This window comes from Lolium rigidum, chromosome 6 (assembly GCF_022539505.1).
Source record: "Lolium rigidum isolate FL_2022 chromosome 6, APGP_CSIRO_Lrig_0.1, whole genome shotgun sequence".
Lineage (NCBI taxonomy): Eukaryota > Viridiplantae > Streptophyta > Magnoliopsida > Poales > Poaceae > Lolium > Lolium rigidum.
The window spans coordinates 279,189,742-279,213,677 of NC_061513.1; the positions used below are offsets into that span (position 1 = coordinate 279,189,742).

The window sequence follows — 23,936 nt, forward strand, 5'->3', positions numbered from 1 at the left end:
CGCTCATACATCTTGGAGTCCCAGCGCGGGTCCAGCGGGCAGCTGCTCTGGAGTGTGAACCACCTCAGCGACTACACATCGAAGAAGCGACTACACATCGAAGAAACTGTGGCGGCGGATCCCGTGTTCGTGCTCGAAAAGCTGACCCCATTTTGCACGAGTTGGGTTGATACTGCACCCACAACTTTGGCGTCATGTCGATGTGGTGCGCGCTTGACCTCTCGGCGGCAGTGGCACTAGAACCCTTTTAGGGTTAAGGTGCTACCCCTCCGACATCTTGATGTCGGGTGACACCTCTTTGTATGTGCGCCACACCCATCCGCATGTACGCACAGAGATGGGCAAGCGGTGGCGCTTGCGGTCCTTCGCGGCTGCCGAAGGCCCGGGAACTGGAAGACCGCGTGGTGCGATCGCTCGGCGCGGTCGACGTACCATCTTCGCGATGACGAGGCCCACGCCAGAGCAGCATCGGTGCAGTTTAAGCCTCAGGAGCTGGTGTGACACCTTCCACCTCCACGCTGCGTACCATCGTGGGAACTCCCTTCGCTGTCGTACCCTCCAACGGCGCCGCCCCATATACGACGCATCCAATTTGGCATGGCGCGTTACCGGCGGGGGTCGCGGCGATCTACGATTAGATGCGAGTGGTGGTGGGCGTGGTGGCAAGGTGGCTAGGGATTGCGAGCGGGCATGGACTGAGGATGGCGACATGAAGATTGCCTTTTTATTTAGGGTTGGTAGGCAGTGGATGGACAAATATGTGGGCTAGGGAGGACATGACGCGGACCGCTGACTCCGCCTGTCAACCCCCACCTGGAACCCAAATTTAGGGCCAGAATGGGGTCCGTTGGCCTATCCTCCACGTTGACATCATATAGGGGACACCAATGGGAGCACTTTTGGCCCATGCGGACGTCACACGGACCATTTTAGAGTGCTTGCCTATGCAGGAGTGTCGATGGAGGTTAGCGTTGCATGTGGAGGATCGCTATGACTCAGTTCACTCGTATGTTTAGTCGACGGTAGACCATACAATGTGCATAGAACAAACAAACTATAAATGAAAAGGAACTAAATAGAAATAACGATTCCAGATCAAACTCCCCTACTAATTTCTACAACTAACGAAACGTGGGATTGGGACTTCCCAAAGGTATGCCCCTAATTAACATGCGGGATGAGCCCCACAAAAAAAGGGAAAGAAAAAAAACAAGCAGGACGAGCATGTGTTTCTGAAAAATACTACTCACCTCATCCACTAGTATTTGGAAATCTGAACCCTTGGATCGGTTTGGCGGACGGTTCATATCTGTCGGTAAAAGGCCTCAAACTGAATGAGGAAGAGAAACACACATAAGCACTTCAAGAAAATGCAATCTTGCAACGTAAGCTTGTGAAACTTAGGTATGGTGGCCATCAAAAGGGACGTCGAAGTAGAAGCTAATGTGTGCACCGTGAGTCCATGGTTGACTATATTGATCTAATTGTGGTATAAGGTTAAATTTTTGGTTCATTCTTGATCACGGTTAATCAATATTAATTGCTGAAATTAATGAATTTAATGTGCGATCATCTAAGAAAAGAGATTTCACACTCCCTGTGCCTCTCCAACGAGTTGGCACGCCCGGCCGTCCGATCTTCACCATGGGGTGCTCCCAACCGTCCGATCATGGTGAAGTCTACCTCTAGTTTTTGGTCCCACTAGTCAGTGCCTTGGTGGGTGAAAAAATTGGTCGGCACAACACTCTCCTCAGCGGTTGGCCATCCTGGGCCGTCCAATCATGGAACCATTCTCACGTCGATCGGAACCGTCCGTTCTTCACGCCTCTAGATAAATACCCTCCAATGTGAAACCCTAGCCACAATATTTTTCCCTCGCGTTCGCTTGCGCCGCCTCTTCCTGCATCGTCTCTCCGCTCCGCTCATGTTCCCCATCTCAACCACTATCTCCTCCACCCAGCCTCCGTTGTTCTTCGTTTCATGCACAGTGGCTTGCCACATCATGATTCTCCCTGCTCTAATGGAGTACGCAGCCCGTCGCTCGCACTGCTGCCACCGTCATTGCGGTCGCCTCTTCATCGTCTGCGGCACAAGCTTCTCTGGCCACAAGGCGTCGCCGACCAGCAGGCTTGCCCCTGACCTCCTCAGTCTCTTCTCCCTGGCTACCGAGGATGGCTCACAACAGCGTGGAGCATTCGTCGCCGGTAAGCTTATTTCCATCTCTTCTCTTTTCCTATTCAGTTCGTTCTTCTCTTCTTATTCCGCTTCGTTGGTTTGCATGTGACGTCAGGTTGATTTTGATGTAGTACCTATGATCGGTTTCCTATCCAAACTTTTGCACTCTACTTTTTTTCTGAGTTGGCGAGAAGATACATATCTGATTTGATTCTGATGTGATATGATTTGATACGAAGGCGTGTGGTGAGGAGAGGTGGTTGGAGAGCGTGCCAATGTGGCGATGAATCGTGTGGCCACATAGAAGAAGAATAAAGGGACACACTCATTTTTTTTTTATCATGGACAATCTAATTTGTCCCCATTAAAATTTAATATTTATGCAGTTCAAAAAGTAATTTAATTATCTTGATATTATGGTTTATCTTTTAGGAGGTTAGAAATATGTTAATATCCAGTGGAGACTAGGTTTTATTTTAATATTCTAGCACACTACCGTGTGAGTGATATCACAAATAAGAAGTGAGCCTAGGGTAGGCAAGTCGATGTACAACTCATCCATCTACGTTTAAGTCACTAGGGACACAAATTTGATTTCTTATTATTAAAAAAAATCACTGTAAGGACTTCCCCTACCGTATTCGTTTCAAAAAAAAAATATAGTGATATCACAAATAATTCCATTAATACATCTTTGCAATAGCTCTAGCATATCTTCATCTTTCATTTGGTACATAATTTGGTATTATGGTGGCCTTCATGTTTAATATTCGAGATACTAATTTGTCGTTGCACCAGATATAATTGATCTTAGATTTTCAATAGATACTCTATTATATTTAATCTAAAAATATGCGTACACTAGAGTTTTACTAGAAGTGGGCTTCAGTTTTACTGGAACTAGATAATGCCCCATGCGTTGCAGCGGTAATTTGTTGCAATATAAAAATAGAAACTCAACAAAGTAAACATGCTCTATTTGAAGTAAAAAAAAACTATGCATACATGTCTAAATATGATTATTGTGCAAAGGAACATCATTCTTCCTCTCCCACTTATTGTTCCAATTTAGTTTGAACCAGTACTAAGATTGATATTAACCAAATACCAATTCAAAATTTATGGTATGCTAATGTTTGAGTAACTCACCAAAAGCTTATTGGGAAGAAAACTAATTGCAGGATCGATCTTCACAAAAGCAAGCAATATCAAGTTCTTAGCATGCATAGTGGTGGTATAGTCCAATCTAAGCCAATGTCCTATTTCCAAGGATGATGGAGCTCCGTGCTTAAAATGCCAATAAAAAAAAAGCTATGCTTCACCTATGGAAGTAGTGCCACACTCTTTATCATCAAGAAAAGAAATAGTATGATGTTGAACATTTGGGAAGTTGTATAACATCTAGAATATGTTGATATATACCTACCATAAGATATTCATAAACACTTTCACTCTGTTATATTCGATGCAGGTACAAAGAGGTCTTAGCGGAACTCTATAGGACAAAAAGGAGGGATGTGAATCATCAAAGGAAGTTGCCGACTCAGGTAGATAACCAAGAAAGTATACTCCACTGCTACACTCTAACAAAAAGAACATGAAAACTTAGTGATTAATCACGCCAAACAGGAAAAATAAATAAACTTGCGTATTTGAACAGAAGGTCAAGCTTAAGAGAAATTATTGGAATATACCAATCTTGGGATATATTACTTAAGGAAAGCAAGATAAAATCATGTCTATATACCATACCAAAGCTGATTGTAAAATTCGACGCACTCATATGAACATCACATGATGAGTAGGATTCCAAAAGGCCCCCTTTAACTACATATGTAAATGTTATGAATATTTAGAGGAATACATAAATCCATAGTGCATTTCTTAAAAGATCAGTTCTTCAGTTTATTGTTTGATACCATCCAACAAAAGTGGATACAAATAATGGTCTACATTGATAACCAATGTGAATGGGAAAATAACAACATTCCAAGAGAATTTGTAGTGACATACTAGGAAAGGAAAATTACATGCAGAATTGTAGTATTGTAGACAAAAGGAACTATCAGAATTGTAGTATGGACCGGTACATATAGAGGCAAAAATAACATACCGTATAGCAATCAATTAACTTATGATGTATAAACTGAATAATAGGAAGCCTGAAAGTTCTGCGGGAGGTACTTCTGATGACACCATGTGTGCTACCTTGGAGGAAGATATGGTGTCTTGGTTGCTATTACCGAGGCTCAAAATAAAATAACCTCCGGACTTGCTCAGATGCAACTTATTTCCTCAAATAGATGAAATCCATAAACAATCAAGAAGCGTAGCAGAAAGAAACACATGACTGAAAATCAAACATCAAAGCCCAATTCAACAATGGTGTCCGGCCTTCTGGCCGCGCACATTGTTATGGCTCGTGGAGAGCTCGTCAATGTTGGCATGGCATGCAGCTCACCATCGCCCATGATTCCGTTAGATGCCTTATGTTACTGACGAATAAGGCAGGAGCTGTCAACAATTAACATATCAATGTTTAGATGCAGCCTTTTAGGGTTATATGATCAGATAGTACATCGGTAGATCAATAGGTGTGCATGCTAGATCTGCTAGAGAAGGCTTGGAAACAAGAGGACTTGGGGAGGGCTACATGCTTGCTAGGAACATCAACATTAGTCATTTATTGCAGAAAAGTGCCTGAAGTTTCCAGAGAAGATAAATGGGAAGGGAGCTGCGGAGGGGATGTGCTTGGAAACTGCAATGACACTGGAAGAGATTGCTTCGGATTTCACTTGTGGCTCGGATTTTTTTATTTATCAAAAACACTATTTTTTTGCTGATGTGGCAGTTTATTTGGGAAGAGAAGTAGTTAGTGGGGATCACCTATTTAGGTATTATTATAGATTTCAAGAGTTTTACTGGATTGTGCTAATGATGCTATTTAGGCTTTGGGAATTTCTAGAGTTTTACTAGATTGTGCTCATGGTTCTAATTGTGCTGATGTGGTTGTCTGTTGTTTGTAATTTCTACAGATGCAGATTTAATAGTCCATTTTTCTCCTTAGAATGTGTTGTTTCTTGAACTTTAAAGGGTGTATTAATGAAATTGTTAGTTGTTCTTCCCTTGTGTTATGGTGAATTGGAAGATGCCACATGTATCAATCCTTCTCCATCTTATTTTTTCTGTTATGATAATTTCACTTTCCTTCTTGATATTAATTCAAACTATAGTGAGCTCAGTGCTGAATTTATAGTAATTATATTGTTATTTTCACTTCATGATATGAGGGGAAAATCTTCTACTCATTATATCACTATTTCCATTGTTTGTATCTGGTGTAGAGACATCCAATCGCAGTATATTTCAATGCATCTTAATGTTTAGTTAGTTAATTGGTAAATTTGTATAATTAGTGTATCCAAAGTTCCAATTAAAGATCAATATTGCGTCTTCTAAATGAACTTGGCTTCCATGATATTTTAATTACATGTGCATTGCCTTTGGGTTATTTAGATATTTTTTCTTATACATGTAACTTTATTGCACATGCATAACGTTCTGGGTTAAAAGGTCTGCTTCATAGAATGCATGCATACTTAAATTCATACATTATCTTGCATACTGGTTATTTCTAGAAAACTGTTGGTGTAACTGGAATATATGGATCAGTTATTTTATTGGGCTGTTAAAGAGTTCAGACTGGCTGGTCACATACATTTTTTTATGTTTGTTTCCAGGTTGCATTCAGATCTTTGCTTGAGATTTACTACTGCATTTCAGAGACAACAACATTGCACTCTTATATAGTTTAATAAGAATGCGTAGATTTTATGTAGAAACCCAGACCTGCTTCCATGTTCTATATCTGCATGGTAGTATACCATGTTCAATTTTGTGTGTCAGTGGGAAATAAAATTTAGTTCCATGAAAGGTGTCTCACTTGCTACGTTTGATTATTTGAACAACATATCCGCATATAACCAAAATACCCATCTTCTATTGTCTGCTTGATTTGTGACTCGGATGAGAGGTCCTAATTAATGTTGTTTCCCTTGGTGATGCAGGAATGGCACGATCTATGTACCAGCGAGAGGTTGATGCGCTCTTTGGGATTATGCAACATAAGTAACTATCTCAGGTGTGGCGATTCACTTTTTACCTAGTCGGATCACACATTGATTCAGTTTGTTAATGAATATTGGTTTACCATTGACTTTCACAGTAAAATGTTTTCATTTCTCAATCAGGACTCAAGAGTTCAACAATACGAATAATACTTATTTCTTTTGAATATTTGTAGACTCTTTCTTTGATGTTAGAACGAGACAAGATAATAACAAAGAGGTACGGTTCAGTGTTTTTTTTTACTGATAAAGTTTTTACTGATAAAGGGTGCTTTATTGCTTTTAAAGGTTTAAGCATTACACCCAGTCTTTTCACAACTGAGATGCACGCAGCTGCTCAGCATACAACATTGCTAAATATTCCTTGTTGTGTCCTCCAACCGTATAGACTGCTCCATAAATAGATCACAGTTCTTCACACACAGTAGAGCCGATCATGAACGGGGCAAAGCAGTGCACCACGAGATAACCTACATGATTGAAGAATTTTTATCATTAAAAACTTTGTAGTTTCTACATAGCTAGAGCGACCAAATAACAGAAAATGCTCCCACCCTAATATGTATTTAGACCAATGATCGACCCCTTTCGGCTTCTAATTGCCGAACCTATTAGCAACGCATTGTGGTGGGTATAAGGAGAATATATTAAGATGATTAACCATACATATCTAGCAAATTAACACTGGAAGAATAAGTGTTTTATAGTCTCATCATGATGGCAGAAAAGACACACTTTTTTTACTTCCATGGAAATTGCATTTGAAAGGTTGTCTTTATTAAGGTTTACCCCTCTATGAAGATACCACCCCAAAACCGTAGTCTTTAGTAGAATCTCCATTTTCTAGTTTTTGTTGTTATTATCAATCATCATATCAGGTTGTATCAAGGCTCTGTACATGGAATTCCCTCACATGTTGATTCCATCATGTCAACTGCACCAAAGCCAGACGCGGTAGCAAATCATTCCAAGATGCTAGCCTTGAAGCCATAATATCTCTTCATAGCTTCATATTCGGTGGTGAACTTTCTGACACCTTAGCTAAGATGTCACTTTGCGACGCACAATATTGTAGATGGCTAGATATTGTTCTTCGAGTGTAGAATGTTGCGGGTGCGTTCGCGGACACTAGGGTGAGACCACCCCCTTTTAGGTTCGGTGTTTGGTGCCAAGGCAATCCAAACACTCTCACACAACACGGAAAACACATGACGGTTTGACCCATGTCTAGGTCGTTAGCAAGCTCTAGAGAGAATACGTCCTGCCTGTCTGTTCCTATTGGTGGTCTTCTTGCTCGATTGTAATGACGATCTAGGTTGTCGGGGAGGGCTCATAAAGGTGGTTCTAAGCCCAGAAGAACTATGGCTTGAAGGCTCTCTCCGTAGACCCAAGTCGCTGTGAAATCTCACCCCTTTTTCAAGGGTCCCTGACCTCCTTTTATAGCTGGAGGGCTGACTGGGCTCATTCGTATGCTGCAGGCGCATGTCCTATCCACGTGCTATATATGGCAGGCCTGCCGACAACGCATGGATTGCGTGTGGTGCCGTCTGGAATGCTAGATGCTGGTCGGTCTCCATGTGGTCATTGCTGAGTCATCTCATACCGGGGGCGGGCTTGCTGTGAGTGCCACCTCCTCGAGGTGCTTTTGGTTGTCGGGGAAGGCCACGTTTACTTAGGTCATGTGCACCCTGGCGTTAGGTTGGCGGGGAGGGGGCTCGCGGACCGGTTTCTTGACATCCTTATTCTCAAGTGCGGTCTTCTTGGTGTGGTGATCCTTTGGTCGATGTGCCGCCGCTGACCTTGTTGGCACGACTTTGATATTTCTGCAAGTGCTCAATATTCCATGAATTTGCCATGCGCGTGTCGTCTTTAGTTTCTAGGCGCATTTCTCCCTGTCATGGAACATGAAACAGGCAAAATGGACCATCCCATTTTGGTGAAAACTTGTGGTGCCTGTTGCTGGCAGAAGTCTTTGCAGCACCAAGTCCCCCACCTCACGTTCTCTAGAATGCACGTGGTGGTTGTGGTATCTGCGCAACCCCTACAAATACTGGGCCGAACGTATGGTGACTTGGCACTGAACTTCCTCCAGAAACTTAGTGTCATCGATCATGCATGTGGGCCCGCTCAACTTATTCCTAGTAAGCCTTTAATATCGGTAATCTGTGTGCCAATTTCGTGGGCAACATAACCTTATCTCCATACACTAGGAAAAAAAGGCGTTTCGTCGGGTTGCCTGACAAGGGGTGGTGCAAAGTGTACTTGCTCTATGGAATGCAAGCTTTTTGAAGGTCTTGGTTTTCCGACTATGGAGTATCTCTAGATTGGCGCTCTCTACTTGCATGTTGCTTCACGGGTGTGCCAGTGAAGCAAGAAGACTTTGGTTCCTAGCTCTTCAAATGTGAGCCCTAAAGTTGTTGGTGAACTATGATCCATTGTCAAGGTTTGCCTTGATTCCCCTGGTGAGATACTAGAAAATCGAGTAAATTTCTAGTGGGTACTACAAAGTCGCACTTCTCAAGGTTGAGCTCGAGGTTTATGCTACGTAGGTTGTAAAATATTTCTTCTAAAGCTTGAATCAGGGTACTCTTATCCTTGACCTTGATTATCAGACATCGATGTATGCTTCCACGCTACGACCAATTTGCGAGCATAGATAGGCTCGCATGGCGCGCTGGAAGGTTGCCTTGGCATTCTTCAACACAAAGGGCACACATGTGTAACAATTGTATCCGTCTGGCATGATGAATGCAGTCTTTTCCCCATCCTCGCTAGCAATCTTGATTTGGTGATATCCAAAAATGCGTCAATGAAGCATACAAAATCACACCCCGAGGTGGAGGCAACTATCTGGTATATCATCTCAAAAAAAACTATCTGGTATATTTGAGGCATCGGGTGCGGGTCCTTTGGGCATGCCTTCTTCAAGTCAGTGAAGCCAATGCACAACCTCATGTTGTTTCTACAAGGTTTGGGCACCACAACTAGGTTGGCTATCTAGGTGGGATGCAATACTTCATGAAACGAGTCGGGGCTTCTTGAGTTTCCTTACTTCTGAGCATATGAAATCTTGCTTCTCTTGTGATTGGTGGCGAATCCTCTCTTTCACGAGCGGGACCTGAGGACATACATTCAGGTGGTGTTCTACTACCTCTAGTGGTACCCCAGTAAGATCTGATGTCTCCCATGCAAACACGCCAGTGTTGTCCTTAAGGAAGGTCATGAGTGTCTTTTCCTGCTCATCAGTTAGGTGGGCACCAATAGACACCGAGCACCTCCCATCTGTGTGCAGTGTCACCTTTTTGATCATTCTGTCTTTCAGACTTTTCTTTTAGCAAACAAGATGCAACACGGTCTATAGAAGAGTTGATAGCCATAAATTAGATCAGGAACGGGTGTGGAAAAAACGTGACACTACCATATCAGGAGATAGTACCCGACATGGACAACCTCCAGATCTTCAACTTGCTCTTCGTATCCTTGCCACGACTAGAGTGCATTTCCACCATGAGGAAGAGCCTGCGATTTCCATTGAGATTGTACTATACAAATCCTCACCATCTATTTCTAAAGAACCTCAGTTGTCGCAGCCTCTCCAACCACTTTCATCAATGTGTGGGGGTAAAAACTAAAGCAAGATGTGCCTTGTAAACACTATCAGGGAGCTGGAGCAAAAGTTTATCATTATTACCAAATCTTTAAACAAAGTTACGCCCGGTAGAATCTATCTCAACAATACCATGACACATGTCCTTGATGATAGATACCATTTACGTGAAGCTTCTGTCGGACAATCCGCTTTCTGCCTTAAATCTCAATAGTTCTAGTGTTGACGTCAATTTTGTGTGCTCTTTCTTACCATTTGGGCACAATTGTACCTTTGAGTCATTCACTAAAGCATTGAGATCCAAGTAGTCTTCTTTAAGTTTACTTAAGTTTACCGTAGCCTGAAAATGACACAACATGGCATGGAGGTTGGCCATATCATCTTCACCATCAACATGAACTTCTTCACCATCATCATTGACTTGCATGTCTTCTTCTATCTCATTATCAAGGACTACCATCTCAGCATCTGCCATCTTATTATCAAAGTGTGACATTTCCATCTCATTACCACATCTACCTTGGCTCTCTTAAGGGGAAGGTACTTTGCCGTGTTTGGTTCAACAACTGTACCCATCCATGAAGCCCTGTTGAATCAAGTGTCTTCTGATCTCACGTATGTTGTCCCAAGACCTATAGTTCTAGCAATCATGACATAGACAACTGATAAACCTATCCTTGTTCATCTTCATATGTATGAGAGGTGCTCTCTTGAAACCACTGAGGCCGAGGCAGTAAGTTGGGCTTGTACATCTCTTGATCATCCATTCTCCATTCATCTACACATACAAGGATTCATTCTAGCTATCTCTAAACTACTACTTCACTAATTGAGTAACTAAATCATACCTATGATTCGTCCTCTTCAGTGACGACATCCACCGCACTGAGGCAACTAGGCACATCCTTACACCTACGTATTGCTCTCCACCGCACATCCACACCTAGGGATAACCCTCTCCATCGTACCCCACACCTAGAAAAACCTCTCTCCGACGCACCGCCCCGACGCCCTGATGCACAGAAACCCGCCAGTTGTTGGAATAATAGCAGTCACCCGTCAGATCTTGGAATAGCAGCAGCCGCCTGCCGACTCTTGGCATAGCAGCAACCACCGGAGAGATTTTCCGCAAAGAAAAACCTAAAAACATCACGAACGTCGCCGATGCTGCTAATGAGTGAAATGATGTTGCTGAATCGTAAAAAAATGGTGGACGGCCAGGCACACAAATATTAACGAGTAACGAATCACAAAAAATAAATTTAAGAAGACGATTGCCTAAAATATCGTAAACAAAAAATAATAGGCTCTCGTATTCGAAAGCACGCACAAGATTAGGCACTCCCTGAATGGTGTGTGAAAGAGAAAAGTGTGTTAACGATTCTGGGATGCAAAAGCATGTGCAAAGATACCATAGAGTCCCGACATTTGGAACCGTTTGCGATGTTTTCACATTATGGGCGATAAAGATTAGACATACGGTCAACTTTATCGGCCGTTGGCTTTCTGCCATATAACACAGAGAAAAGACTTTATGGGAGCCATGATGGGTAATAAAAGGCCCAATCTGTACTGGTGACGCGCACGCGTGTCAAATTAAGAAGGAAAGGCCAAAAACCGGAACAAACTTGTCATGTCGTTCATGTGACATAAATCCACCCACCGGGATATACTTGAACAAATAATTTCCATTTTTAAAGAAATAAAATATACATGTCTATGAACGATAGTTGTAGGGGAAACAACCCACGTGGCACGTAGGACATATACAGGAAATAACAAAATGAAATGGGCCAAAAACAACAAAGCAAGCATTAACCATTACGGGTTTGTGTACCCAGCTCAGCTCCGCCTCCGACATGGAACCTGGCGACTACGTTCGAACATGAGCCCTTCAGCGATGCCACATTTATACCCCGTCCATCGCCACCGCTGTCCAGAGGCCACCACCACCGCTTTTCCATTGTGCCCACACAAACGCCGGCGACCCACCGGTGCCTTTCCACACCTTGCTAGTTCCCTTAGGCGGCTATTTTGACACCATCAATCCCAAGCATGCACCACCATGATGGCATGGAGGAACCGCTTGGAGCAGAAGAGACATATCAGAATACGGGTATTTGGATTGCACGACGGTGAGATATGACGAGGTGGTGCATCACACTGGTAACTACCAACGCCCTTAGTGTTGTTATTTTGGGTGTTTGTTATTTAAGATCAATTGATGAACTCAACTCGATCAAAACTAATGGGTCGATCGATCTTTTATAGATCTGGACAACGGGGAGAACACGCAGCACTGGTGTACCAGCAGAATGAATCTTCCCATATATTGGACGAGAAGAGGGTCTCGACTCCTCCGCTGTCACAAAGTGCAGCGACGTCGTTTTTTCAGGCAGATCAGCGAGGAGGAGACCACTAACTGCAATGATATCATTGCATCCATCGGATCCAAACATGGAGATCTAGATCACAATGGTACGTATGTTTGCATGTCAATCAGAAACGACATATTCCGTTAGAACATGACATTGGTTCTTTACTAACATTAGCCGAGATTCACAACTCGATAGGGGTTGCTGGACGAAACCACATCATCAGTTGATATTGACTATTGATTAGAACTGCATAATCAATCTTGGATACGTTTGAACATCCTCGAGACTTGGATAGATGGCAACAACATAATGGTCAGACAGAGCAACAATGTATAAATAATTCTTCTTCAAGTTTTCCTTGGGCACCGACACAGGAACATAGAATGGATAGTTTGGCCCGAGAAATAATGCTCGATCACAAATATCATGAACTTCTTCAATGATTTGTGCAACAATATCTACCTCATGGAGCATAGCCCCATAAACGAGGAAGTTCCAATAATGGTTGCTATCACTTGGTCATGTACGGCCCAATCTAATAAGAATGTCTTCTCCGTCCAGGCTGACAATCAGTATATTGTCTCTTAGAGATGGTGCAAGAATAAAATCAAATTATACCCACACTTTAGTATTAACAGATGAACTTAACAATAGCTTGGGATGTTTTTCTCCTTGGTCCAAATCCCATGACAACACGTGGTCGCTCCTGACCATAGCGGTGCTCTTACCTCTATGTATAATAGCATCATAGTAACTCAGCCAATATGTATCGGGATTCTCCAATATAATCTAGTGACCACACCCCTCCATAGTATATGATAACTTGTAGACTGATATACCGATGGAAAAATAATCAGCAACATTAGCAGGGGTTTGACACAGCTGCACGCGGTCAGACGACCCTGACACGTAGTCAGGAAAATTGATGCAACATCCTCTGATAGGGTTTAGAAGCTAGACATAACTTTCTGCAACACTTGTGTTAGCTAAGCATTAATCTTTGCTAGCTATCCAACTCCCATAGGCGAGACTATCCACATCAACCGAGAACCATATTAGTGATAAAAAACAAAGAGACTCGAACCCCTGCTAATGTTGATGGTTATTTTGCCATCACTGTGTCATTCTACAAGTTACCCTATACTATGGAGGGGTGTGGTCATTGGATAATATTAGAGATTCATCATACATATTTCTTGAGTTACTATGATGCTATTATCCATAAAGGTAAGATCATCGCTATGTGCCAAAACACGACTTGTGGTCATGGGATTTGGATCAAGGTGAAAAACATCACAAGCGACTACTGAGTCCATCGGTTGATACCTAAGTGTGGGTATGATTTGATTTCATTGTTGCATCATCTTTGAGAGGCAATATACTTATTGTCAGCCCCTACGGAGAATACATTCCTATTAGATTGGGTCGTACAAGACCAAGTCATAGCAACCATTATTGGAACTTCCTCGTACATGGGGCTATGCTTCATGAGGTAGATATTGATGCGCAAATCATTGAAGAAGTTCGTTGTATTGATGATCAATAATTATTTCTCAGGCCAAACTATCCTTTCTATGTTCCCATGTTGCTATCCATGGGAGACTTGGAGAAGTATTATTTATACATTGTTGATTTGTCCGACAATGATATTGTTGCCATCGATCTGAGTCTCGGAATGTTCAAATGTCTCAAAGAACTATTATGCACGCCCAATAAACAACCCCTATCAAGTGCCGATGTGGTTCTGCCTAGCAATCCCTATCGAGTTGTGAATCTCAGGTGATCTTAGTAAGGAACCAACAACATGCGCTAAGGGCATATGTCGTTGTTGATTGGCATGCAAACGAACGTACCAGTGTGATTCAGATCTCCATGTTTGGATTAAATGGATTGGTTTAGTTGGTGAAATCCTCCTCGCTGATCTACCTAAAAATGGTGTCGATGTGCTCTGTGGCGGCGGAGGAGCCGGGAGCCTCTTCTCGTCCAATATATGGGATGTTTCATTCCGCTCTAAGCCGCCCCCGATATGTGAAAGATCAATCAATCCCATTAGTTTCGATCAAGTTGAGGTCATCCGTTGATCTTAAATACAAATACCCAAATTGCAACAGTAAGGGCATTGTTAATTACGAGTGTGATGCACCACGGCCTCCTGTCTACCGGCCGTGCACTCCAAATCCCCCAAAACGATATCAATCACTGTTTTGATGGATCTTCTTCGCTCAAAGTGGCTCCTCCATGCCACAATGATGGTGTGTATGCTTGGGATTCATGGTGTCAAACCCGCAGCCTAAGCTAGTAAGGTGTGGAAAGGTGCCGGTCAACCGAGTTTATGTGGGCACGGTGGGAGAGCGGTGGTGGTGGCTTCTAGACAGCAGCGGCGATCGAGGGGGTATAAATGCAGCGGTGCCAAGGGGCTTGCTTTCGGGCGCACATACGCATAATGGTTAATTCTTGCTTTGTTGTTTTTGATCCATTCCATTTTGTTATTTCCTGCTCTACTGTAAAGAGCTGGCACATATACATGTACTAGGTGAACATGCGAGCTTCGCCTCGCCGCCTGCATCACATCTTGCACATCGTGAACATCTGAGCAAACAAAAAAAATATAGGGTATCTGTGCTTACAGTGGTCAGCACCTAACAAAAAGTTCAGGTGATCACACTAAGAGGACGAAAATCTGGTGCATAAACAAACAGCCGAATGCCATGTGCAACCTGCAACCAGGGCCACTTTGGCATTAAATTCTACGGTATCGGTCTACAACTTTGAGAGCTTCACTGTTCTTGCTCTAAATATCCTTTATAATTGTCTTCCTAGAAGGACACACAAATCTATGCATGAATGAATAGCGTCGCACAATAAGAAATGTCGTCGTAGACACCATATTTGAAGGACATGTTTACCATAGAAGAAAGCAATGTGAACCTTTTATCACTGAGTCATCAAGTTCTCTTAGGCACTGGACGACCTTTAGGACCAATGTTGACAATAGGCAAAATACCAGTCACCATACCAATGACATCTGCATATCCATAGAAGAGTTGACTGTCAGAGAAAAGCAACCGCAAAGCACTGCATAGTAGGCATACAAAAAAATTGTATCTTAAAGACACCAATTCCCCTTTCTCTATTTACTTGCAAGGTATGCTATATCCTTAATATTACTCAAGATACTCTAGGAAGTGCTGATCTTGTAAACTTAATGTATGATTGATCTTTGTAATGTTCATCCTTTTCCTAACCAAGCCTTGGACCAATGGTTGACATTACGGAAGCAATATCTTGCTGGCTCTATCTCTAAGAATTCTAATCAGTACGTCGGCTGATGCTAGCATTAGAATGCCAAAGAAAAAAGGTAAAAAAGTTGGGATCGTAAAATGAAGTGAGCTAGGATCTCAAATTTTTCTGCTGATATTTATTAGTTCGTCTGATTGAAACCAACATATATGTTTCAGGATATCGTGTGGCAAGCCCGATCAGCAATCTACAAATCTTGTCATATATGTTTCAGGATGAGTAGTTAAGTGTGATACATGGATAAATTCAGAACTACTGGTAGTTAGCCAAACCCTTACTTTGATAGGTATTCTAAGGCTTCTAATGAGCACGCCCCAAGCTAAACAACAGAACATTCTTTTTTTCATAATATATAAATACTCTTTGTTCGCATTAGGAGGAACAAAAGATAGAAATCAGCGGCGTTAGATTGTTTTTAAATGGGACATTCTAACTATGAAGACTATGTACAAACCTGCTTAGCTTGACATAGGGCAACATAATCCATAAGTTGGCTCAGCCAAAGTGTTTGCCTTCTCTAAAATATCTGGATTCCAACATACCATCTCACTCACATCTAGATAGCAATGCAAAAAAAAAGGAAATACCAAGTGATCATATTTCCTCCCAGCATCCAACAGACTCCTAGCAGCTGAAACAACATTGCGTAAAATCAATTGACCTCTAGAACTATTGCTACCACATGGCTCAAAAATAAAAAAATTTGCTTAAAAAACTTGCAAGACTTCAGTTAGGTAGCTGCTACAGTGAGACAACCACAAATGCAGCACATACTATATTTTTTTTGTTTTCAAGTTAAGCTTGAGTGGTTAAGGCTACCGAAAATAGATCTCATATATCGAAAGGCGTCATCAATGGATATATAGAGTTACAGGTTTCCAATTTATAGGTACAGCCATATGGACTTCTTTTCTTGCCAGACTAATTGGCTACACATATAATGTCTCTTAACTGGAACAGAAGTTTACTGATTGCCTAAGTTGACAAATGAAACCGACTAAGGGTAAAAAAAAACTTGTGAATAGATGCATATATAGTTTGACTACTGCATAAAACATGAAATTTGCTGAATCAAATAAGTATACTAATACACCAGAATATAGCTGCGGCATGGTATACGTTTTTTTAGAAAAGAAACACATTTGAGGCATCTTACATAAAAGCAGCGAATATGGATCGAAGGCTGAGATTGTTTGGGATTAGGGGTAGGTTGGCTGAGATTAAACAATACCACGATGCCTTTTCAGATGTTTACACTGTTTTGAGATTTGAGGGTCTATGGAAGCACAAGCCATGGACTAAATATAAACACTACTACTTAGCTCAAGCAACACATAAGCCTAGAAAAACCTCATGCTTCATTGGCATTATGGGTGCACAAGTTGCAATAAAACAATGTGCAATGCAATATAGAGGCTTAGCGAAAATAAAATATGCATGTGCCACATACAAAACTTGATATACAAAAACGGCTACTGAATTAGATGATCTATTTATTTAGCTAAGGCTACTTTTAGGCAGATTGTTGTTTACTTTGTAAACGAAGATGCCTAGCACTTAAATCAATACCCAAATGTAAGGATGTATGTCCATTCACCATTTACAGAGGAATCCTGCCACCCGTCCGAGGGAGATGTCATCGCTGTCAAGGAAATCCTGCACCTGTTCGGCAGGGTGTCGGGTCTGCAGGTCAATTACGCCAAGAGTTCTGCCTCCCTCTTGCGCTGCAGCGAGGAAGAGGCCGCGCCGGTAACCGAGCACCTGGCCTGCCCCATCGTTGATCTGCCGATTACATACCTGGGCATCCCATTGCACATTCGCCGCCCCACCGCTGCGCAATTACAGCCTGTCGTCGACAGGGTTGCAGGATGCTTGCCCGCTTGGAAGGCGCGGCTGATGAACAAAGCTGGGCGCCTCGCCTTCGTCAAGTCCGTCCTGGGAGCGGTGCCGCTTCATCAACTGCTCGTGCACGCACCGCCTAAAAAGTCTCTAAAGCAGCTTGAGAGGATTGAAAGGGGATTTCTCTGGGCTGGGCGTGCGGAGGCCAATGGCGGCAATTGCCATGTCACTTGGCGCCGCGTCTGCCGACCGATCTCGCTTGGTGGCTTAGGCGTGCATGACCTGGAGCGCACGGGGCTGGCTTTGCGCATGCGATGGTTGTGGTTCTCTCGCACGGACACCAACAGAGCATGGAGCGGCCTCGACTTGCAGTTCTCTGCCGAAGAGCGCGCCCTATTCTTCGCCTCCACCACGATGTCGCTCGGCAACGGAGCCACTGCCCTCTTTTGGGAGGATCGGCTGGATCCATGGCCGTTCTATCGAGAGCTTGCGCCCATGCTTTATGAGTGCATCCCCAAGCGCCGGAGGCGGACAAGGACAGTTGCTGAGGGGCTCCAGGGCCACAGCTGGGCAAGGGACATCCATGGCACACTTGGCGTGCATGAGATTGGCCAATATCTGCGCATCTGGATTGCCATCGAGCACACCGCGCTGAGCGAGGAACCCGACACTCTACTTTGGAAATGGACGGCACGTACACGGCGAAATCCTGCTACTTGGCCTCCTTCCACGGTTCCACCGCCTCCCCTTCGTGGAAGATGATCTGGAAGTGTTGGGCGCCGCCGCGTGTCAAGTTCTTCCATTGGCTCGCCGACTTGGACCGCTGTTGGACCGCCGATCGCTTGGCCAGACGAGGATTACCGCACCACACCGCCTGCCCTTTGTGCAATCAGGAGCCCGAGACCATACACCATCTGATCATTGGATGTCCCTTCGCTAGACAGGTTTGGCACGAGATCATCGCCTGGCTACGACTACCCTGTGCCGCACCCAGCCGCGACACCCCTCTCCTCGATTGGTGGCAGGACTCCAGACAGCAGGTTCCCAAACCCATGCGCAAAGGACTTTCCTCCATGGCCCTGCTCATTCCCTGGATGGTGTGGAAGCAGCGGAACGACTGCGTTTTCGAGGGTGCACAACCTTCTGTCATCGCTAGTATTGGCTTGATCAAGGACGAGGCTAGGCTGTGGGCAAGAGCTGGCGCCTTAGGCCTGCGCATCTTGCTACCGACGACTTGGGATGTACATTAAGTCCCTGCTCATGTACCCTGCCTCTTAGGAGGATTGTAAAACTTCTATCTTTCCAATGAAATGAAATGCAAAGAGTCCTTTGCATTTTCTCGAAAAAAAAGAAGAAACTATGCAAGTTGCGGGTTGATTATGTTATTAAATCTTCCCTTTTTATGGTATACATGTTAACAGCAAAAAGAAGAAGAAATAGTACCAAGATATTAAATTTATTTCTCAAACTACAGTTACACGTAAACACTGATAAGAAATCCGCTGACCTGCCACCAACCACATCCCCTAACTTAAAGCAAAGAATAAAAACAAGCAAAAGTCTCACTCATTTAGTCATATGCATTGCTTCAAGGCGATAAGAAAACGAAAGAAACGCGATGATTGTGTAACTAAGGGCAGTGAAAGTCTTATTTCCCTAATGTATCATTTTATTGCATTGCTAGCATCTTACCAATCTCCTAGAATACAGTATTGGGGCAATTCAGAAAAATAGATTAACCGCAGTTTTTCATTCATATCCTATAATTAGTCACAGATCATCCATTATAAGGAGTGAAATACCTCATTGCCAAAGAAAAAGGTAAAGATTTAGGAGGACATCAACTCACGGGAACGTGGATAGTAGGTGGCTGCGTGCTCTCTATAGTAGCCTGAGATCAATTCTATGTTTGCAGTAGCACTCATCAATATCAACCTTCAATCTCGGTCGGAGGATTAATGGCTAGATACAAAATTCCAATGACATTATCAAACACACAAAATTCTATAGATGCCACTATGATGGAAATTAACACATCCAATAACAAACAACCATCTAAGGGCTCAAGGATCAGAAGATGGAAAACTGAATGCGTTGATCAGGCCTAAGTTTTTACTGCCAAGAGTTGTTTTATCTCAGGCTCCTTCTCAGAGGCAGTCATGCATCTATCACATGTGCCCCTTTACTTTTCCTTAATGAACTCGTTAAAACCAAATCCCTGATTCCTTAGGATGGAATATTATTCTGAAACAACAAAACAATACCCGATTATAAAATCAATTTTCACCAATGCTGAGAACATATTAGATGAACATGACCAGGATTTGAACTTGGAACTGGCATCAGATTGAATTATTTTAAGAGCAACTAGGCAAGTAAAAATTAGGAGATAGAGAGGCCAAAATTTTGACACATATGTCTTCTGATTGCATAAGTATATTTCACAATCACAGCAAATGTTTGCTCAATTTTCAACCAATAAGTTATGTAAATACGATGTTTGCTGTTGCATGCATCTTTTTTATATGCAAGAACAGTAAGTGCATTACTATTACATGATCATCATTTTGATTGTGTACCAGGACTAAATTATCACTGGCCAGGATAGTCAACTAAACCAACAGAGGAAAGTTTATTGTTCATTAGTTGCCAGTAAAAGAGGCATCAAATCTGATCTGCTACATGCAAAATCAAGAAAGAATCAAGGAAGAGAGCAATGAAATGGATACCACCATTGCAGGTTCCTTAATTTTCTGCAGACATCATAGACGAAGTTGGGGCCCTCCAAATCCCTTGCGAGGACCAGCCACCACTGCCACACGCGCGGTGCCGACCGGTCTAGTTCTAGCATGGCTCGAGCTGATGGTCGTGCCCGCGGTTGTCGTGTGTGGTGCTTAATAAGCACCGGGAAGTAGTTGGTAAATGTGTGTCAATGCAATACAGTGAGACTGTCCGTATTTGATGTCATCATAGTGGCAGTGAGGAAAATTCAAGCGATGAAGCAATAAACCCTTGGAGAATATACATGTTGGAATGTACAGAAAGATAGAACTGTATATACAACACACACCCGTTGGTACCTCTTGTACTTCATCATATATGCAAAGGCTACCTCCTCAGATACATGGTCATGTTTGCCATCATCAGACTGAAACAAAAATGTAGGAATTAGCTAGAAGAATTAATGGACAGATATTTGTAGAATCCCAGGATAAACTTTGGTCAGTATCATCAAAACTGGTCATACTTTCTCCGTCTCAATAGAAACAATCCTTCTATTTCTAATTCTGAACATTATTTAATTCGATTATCCAACCAATGGAGCCTGGATATTTCAGACTAAGTGTCCCCGTGGCTCCTTGACACAGGCTGACCCCCACCTGGATCAGCGCTTCCCCAATCCATGATGTCACAAGCCTAGTTGCGTGGTGGTCGAGATGAGGTAGGGCGGGGTGCTCCACCGTTCAGAGACTCTCTCCATGTGTCCTCCCCCTACCGAATGACTCCGAGCACCGGATGAAGGAAACTCTGCACCACAACCCAGAGGCAAAAAGATGGCATGATTTAGGGTTTAATCCCCTCATGTATCATTTCATAGCAACAAAGGGACTAACTAATTTGGAAACAGATTAACCAGAACCTTGCATTTAATTCAAAGATATAATTATCAATAGATCATAGCGTTGGGGTGCCAAATACCTCATTTATATGGCCACATGCTTAGGTAATTATATCTCTTTCAAGTGCCAAACTATCGTGCTTCCTTAGAAAAAACTTGTGCGTTACCACAGAAATTTCTGAAGGTCTGAAACCACAGAAATCTGTTCTAGTAGCGCAAATTATCAAACTTTAGAAGTCATTGCCAAACAAAATAAACAGGTTGCCAAAAATCAGACCAATGACAGAAGCATTAATTTGAAGTTGCCATCCCTACTACAGTTTCCCTACAACCATGTTCCTGCCTACAAATTAGGAAGTCCACCTGAGGCCCAATAACATCTCCATATATCTCCTTAATTATAGGCCCTTTTTTTGCATCTCTAGGTTATCTTCAATTTTATCCCTTGTATCGTACTCCCCTATATTTTAAAATAGCATGATAAGACAATAAGCTAAGTCAGGAACATCAAAAGACAATGATTTCTAGCAGCATGAAGATATTTGATTAGTGCAGTACCAGACCGCATCAAATTATATACAAAAATTCTATTGTATTTGTATTTGCAATTCTGCATATATCCTTGTCTCTCAGAAATCCAACTCCGCATCCAATTCCCAGTTTCAAGCTTCGAAAACTGACATAATAAGTTGAGTATGAAAACATGCTTGACAGTTCGGCAATGCTGAAAAGTAAAGGGAAACCCACATGAAGTGAAGACAAATGCACATACCACATTTGTAAAGAAGCTACTTCTTCATAGTTCCAGTTTAGGATGGTTAAGAATTATATATACTGGGAATGTACGACACATATACATCAACAGAGAACAAACCCTGATATTTAAAGCTAGGTGCAGCCAATTCGAAAAACCATAACCCCGAAAGTACAAAAAAGCCAACTGGAAATATTAATCAGAATGATTGTTTGCTCACAAAAAGTAGGACGGAAATAAGGTGATGGGCAGCCGAAGAAACCAAAACATGGGGACTATCAGCAAACAGTTGATGGGCACTGGACCAGACGTTTCTGTACATGAATCCAAAAAATTGAGCGAGGGGCTTGGCGCACGCTCCGATGATGCCCACAACGCTTAGTCAGGTACAGGTTGGTCTTGAACACTACTACCGACTCAACGCGAGCGCGTGGGAGACCATGTCGTAGTGGTACTTGTTGCCGAGGAAGCACTCCGTCTCCACCGTCTTGGCCTGCAGATGCAGCATCTTCTCGTCCGTCAGGCCGCCCAAGAAGGACCTCGTTTACCTCGCCGTGGCCGAGCATTCTCCTCTGTCAGGCCGCCCGCGAAGGACCTTACCGTGGCCGAGCCTTCTCCTCCGTCAGGCCGCCCACGAAGGACCTACCTCGCCGCGGCCGCGCCTTCTCCTCCGTCAGGCCGCCCACGAAGGTCCTCGCCGCGGCCTTAACCTCCTCCACCACCATCGCCGGCTCGATGCAGTTCGCCGGGAGCCCACCGCTTGTCTCCCTTGGGCTGCCCCACGCAGACGTGGCCTATTGAAGGGAAGGCGGCGCGGGGACGGATCGACATCGAGGGGCGCGCGGAGAAGGATACCGCGATTCACCACATCACCAGCTCGAACCCCGCCACCGATTCACCACCAAGGCCCCAAGCTCGAACCCCGCAACCCCTTCCGCCGCCTCCCCGCTCGATGCGGGTGCGGGTCTTCGCCTCGGCCAAAAATGAATCGTGCGGGAGCCTGCCGCCGATTCACCGCCACCACGCCACCAGCTCAAACCCCGCCGCCGATTCACCCACCAGGAGAACTAGCCCGCGGCTTCCAGGCAGTCTGCTCGCCGCCGACGAGGGTTTGAGAAAGTGGACTCGACGAAGATATAAGATGGGTTTGGAACTGAAACAGACAAACGCGGGGCTGGCCCACACGGGGACGCACGCGCCGTCCAATCGCTGAGAGGCCAGGGAATGCATGCAACAACCTTAACTTGTTTAGTTAATATGTCCTACTGTACATGCTATGTGCACTGTCTCTGCTGCTCGTACAACTATTGGACGTATACATGCATATGTTATGTTTTGAAAAGATGGAAAATAATTGTTCAGGTATATCCACTGGCGGACCTATGTGAGGGCAAACCCGGGCCATGGCCCGCCCAGCCCAAAAGTGGGAAAAATATTTATGCCTATGCCCCAATGTGTGAAGCCCATTAACCCAGCCCAGTCTACTCCCTGTCTCCATGTTCGTTGGTTTCCTGCTTGCTCAGTTGGTCATACAGACGTACACGATGCCGTATTGCTGTCCATGGTCGTAGTTTAGGGCGACCTGCCGCCACCCGCCGGTCGACCTACTGCCGGTGACTGAGCGTGGAGGTGGCCGCCGGACGGCCGGAGCGACTCGATTTGGCGACCACCATCCAGCAGGAGCGGACACCACAAGCGCCCCACACGGCCACGCGACCAAGCCCTAGGCAGCAAAGAGCAAACGCCGGCCGGAAACGGCCAGGCTGCCGGCGGGCGGCGGCGATCCGATCATCCGGCGTCGGCACAACCAGCAACTACTCCAATTGCTCCCAGGCAAGGCAGCTGCAAAACTGACGGTAATTCAGTTTTCCTCAAATCTCTTCACAACAAATCTCTTCACAACAAAATTAGACTGCTAACAATTTGGTACCCTAAATAATCAAATTCTTTGTTTGTTTACAAATGCAATTTAGGCACCATGAGCAAGGTCAATCAGAGAAGAATTGATCTAGTTTTCAAAAGAAAAAGAGACGAGGCAAATGAAGTTGAGGAAGACCGGTCTGTACTAGCTGATCATCCATTACCTTTACTTGAATTACAACATCCGGCACCACACAATCAAGATGAAAATCAGTCA

General features: G+C 43.8%; 1 long non-coding RNA gene across 2 annotated transcripts; it reads right to left on the bottom strand.

The window, feature by feature from the left end:
• Window positions 1-15,021: 15,021 nt before the first annotated feature.
• Window positions 15,022-21,646, bottom strand: LOC124665545. Of its 2 annotated transcripts, none has more exons than XR_006990615.1 (3): window positions 20,807-21,646; window positions 19,276-20,574; window positions 15,022-15,312 (listed from the first exon to the last, which is right to left on the bottom strand). It is a non-coding gene; the product is annotated as an uncharacterized LOC124665545 (long non-coding RNA). The 2 variants fall into 2 exon arrangements; XR_006990614.1 differs by lacking the exon at window positions 15,022-15,312 and having other exon boundaries at window positions 19,239-20,574; window positions 20,807-20,954; window positions 21,126-21,646.
• Window positions 21,647-23,936: the final 2,290 nt, after the last annotated feature.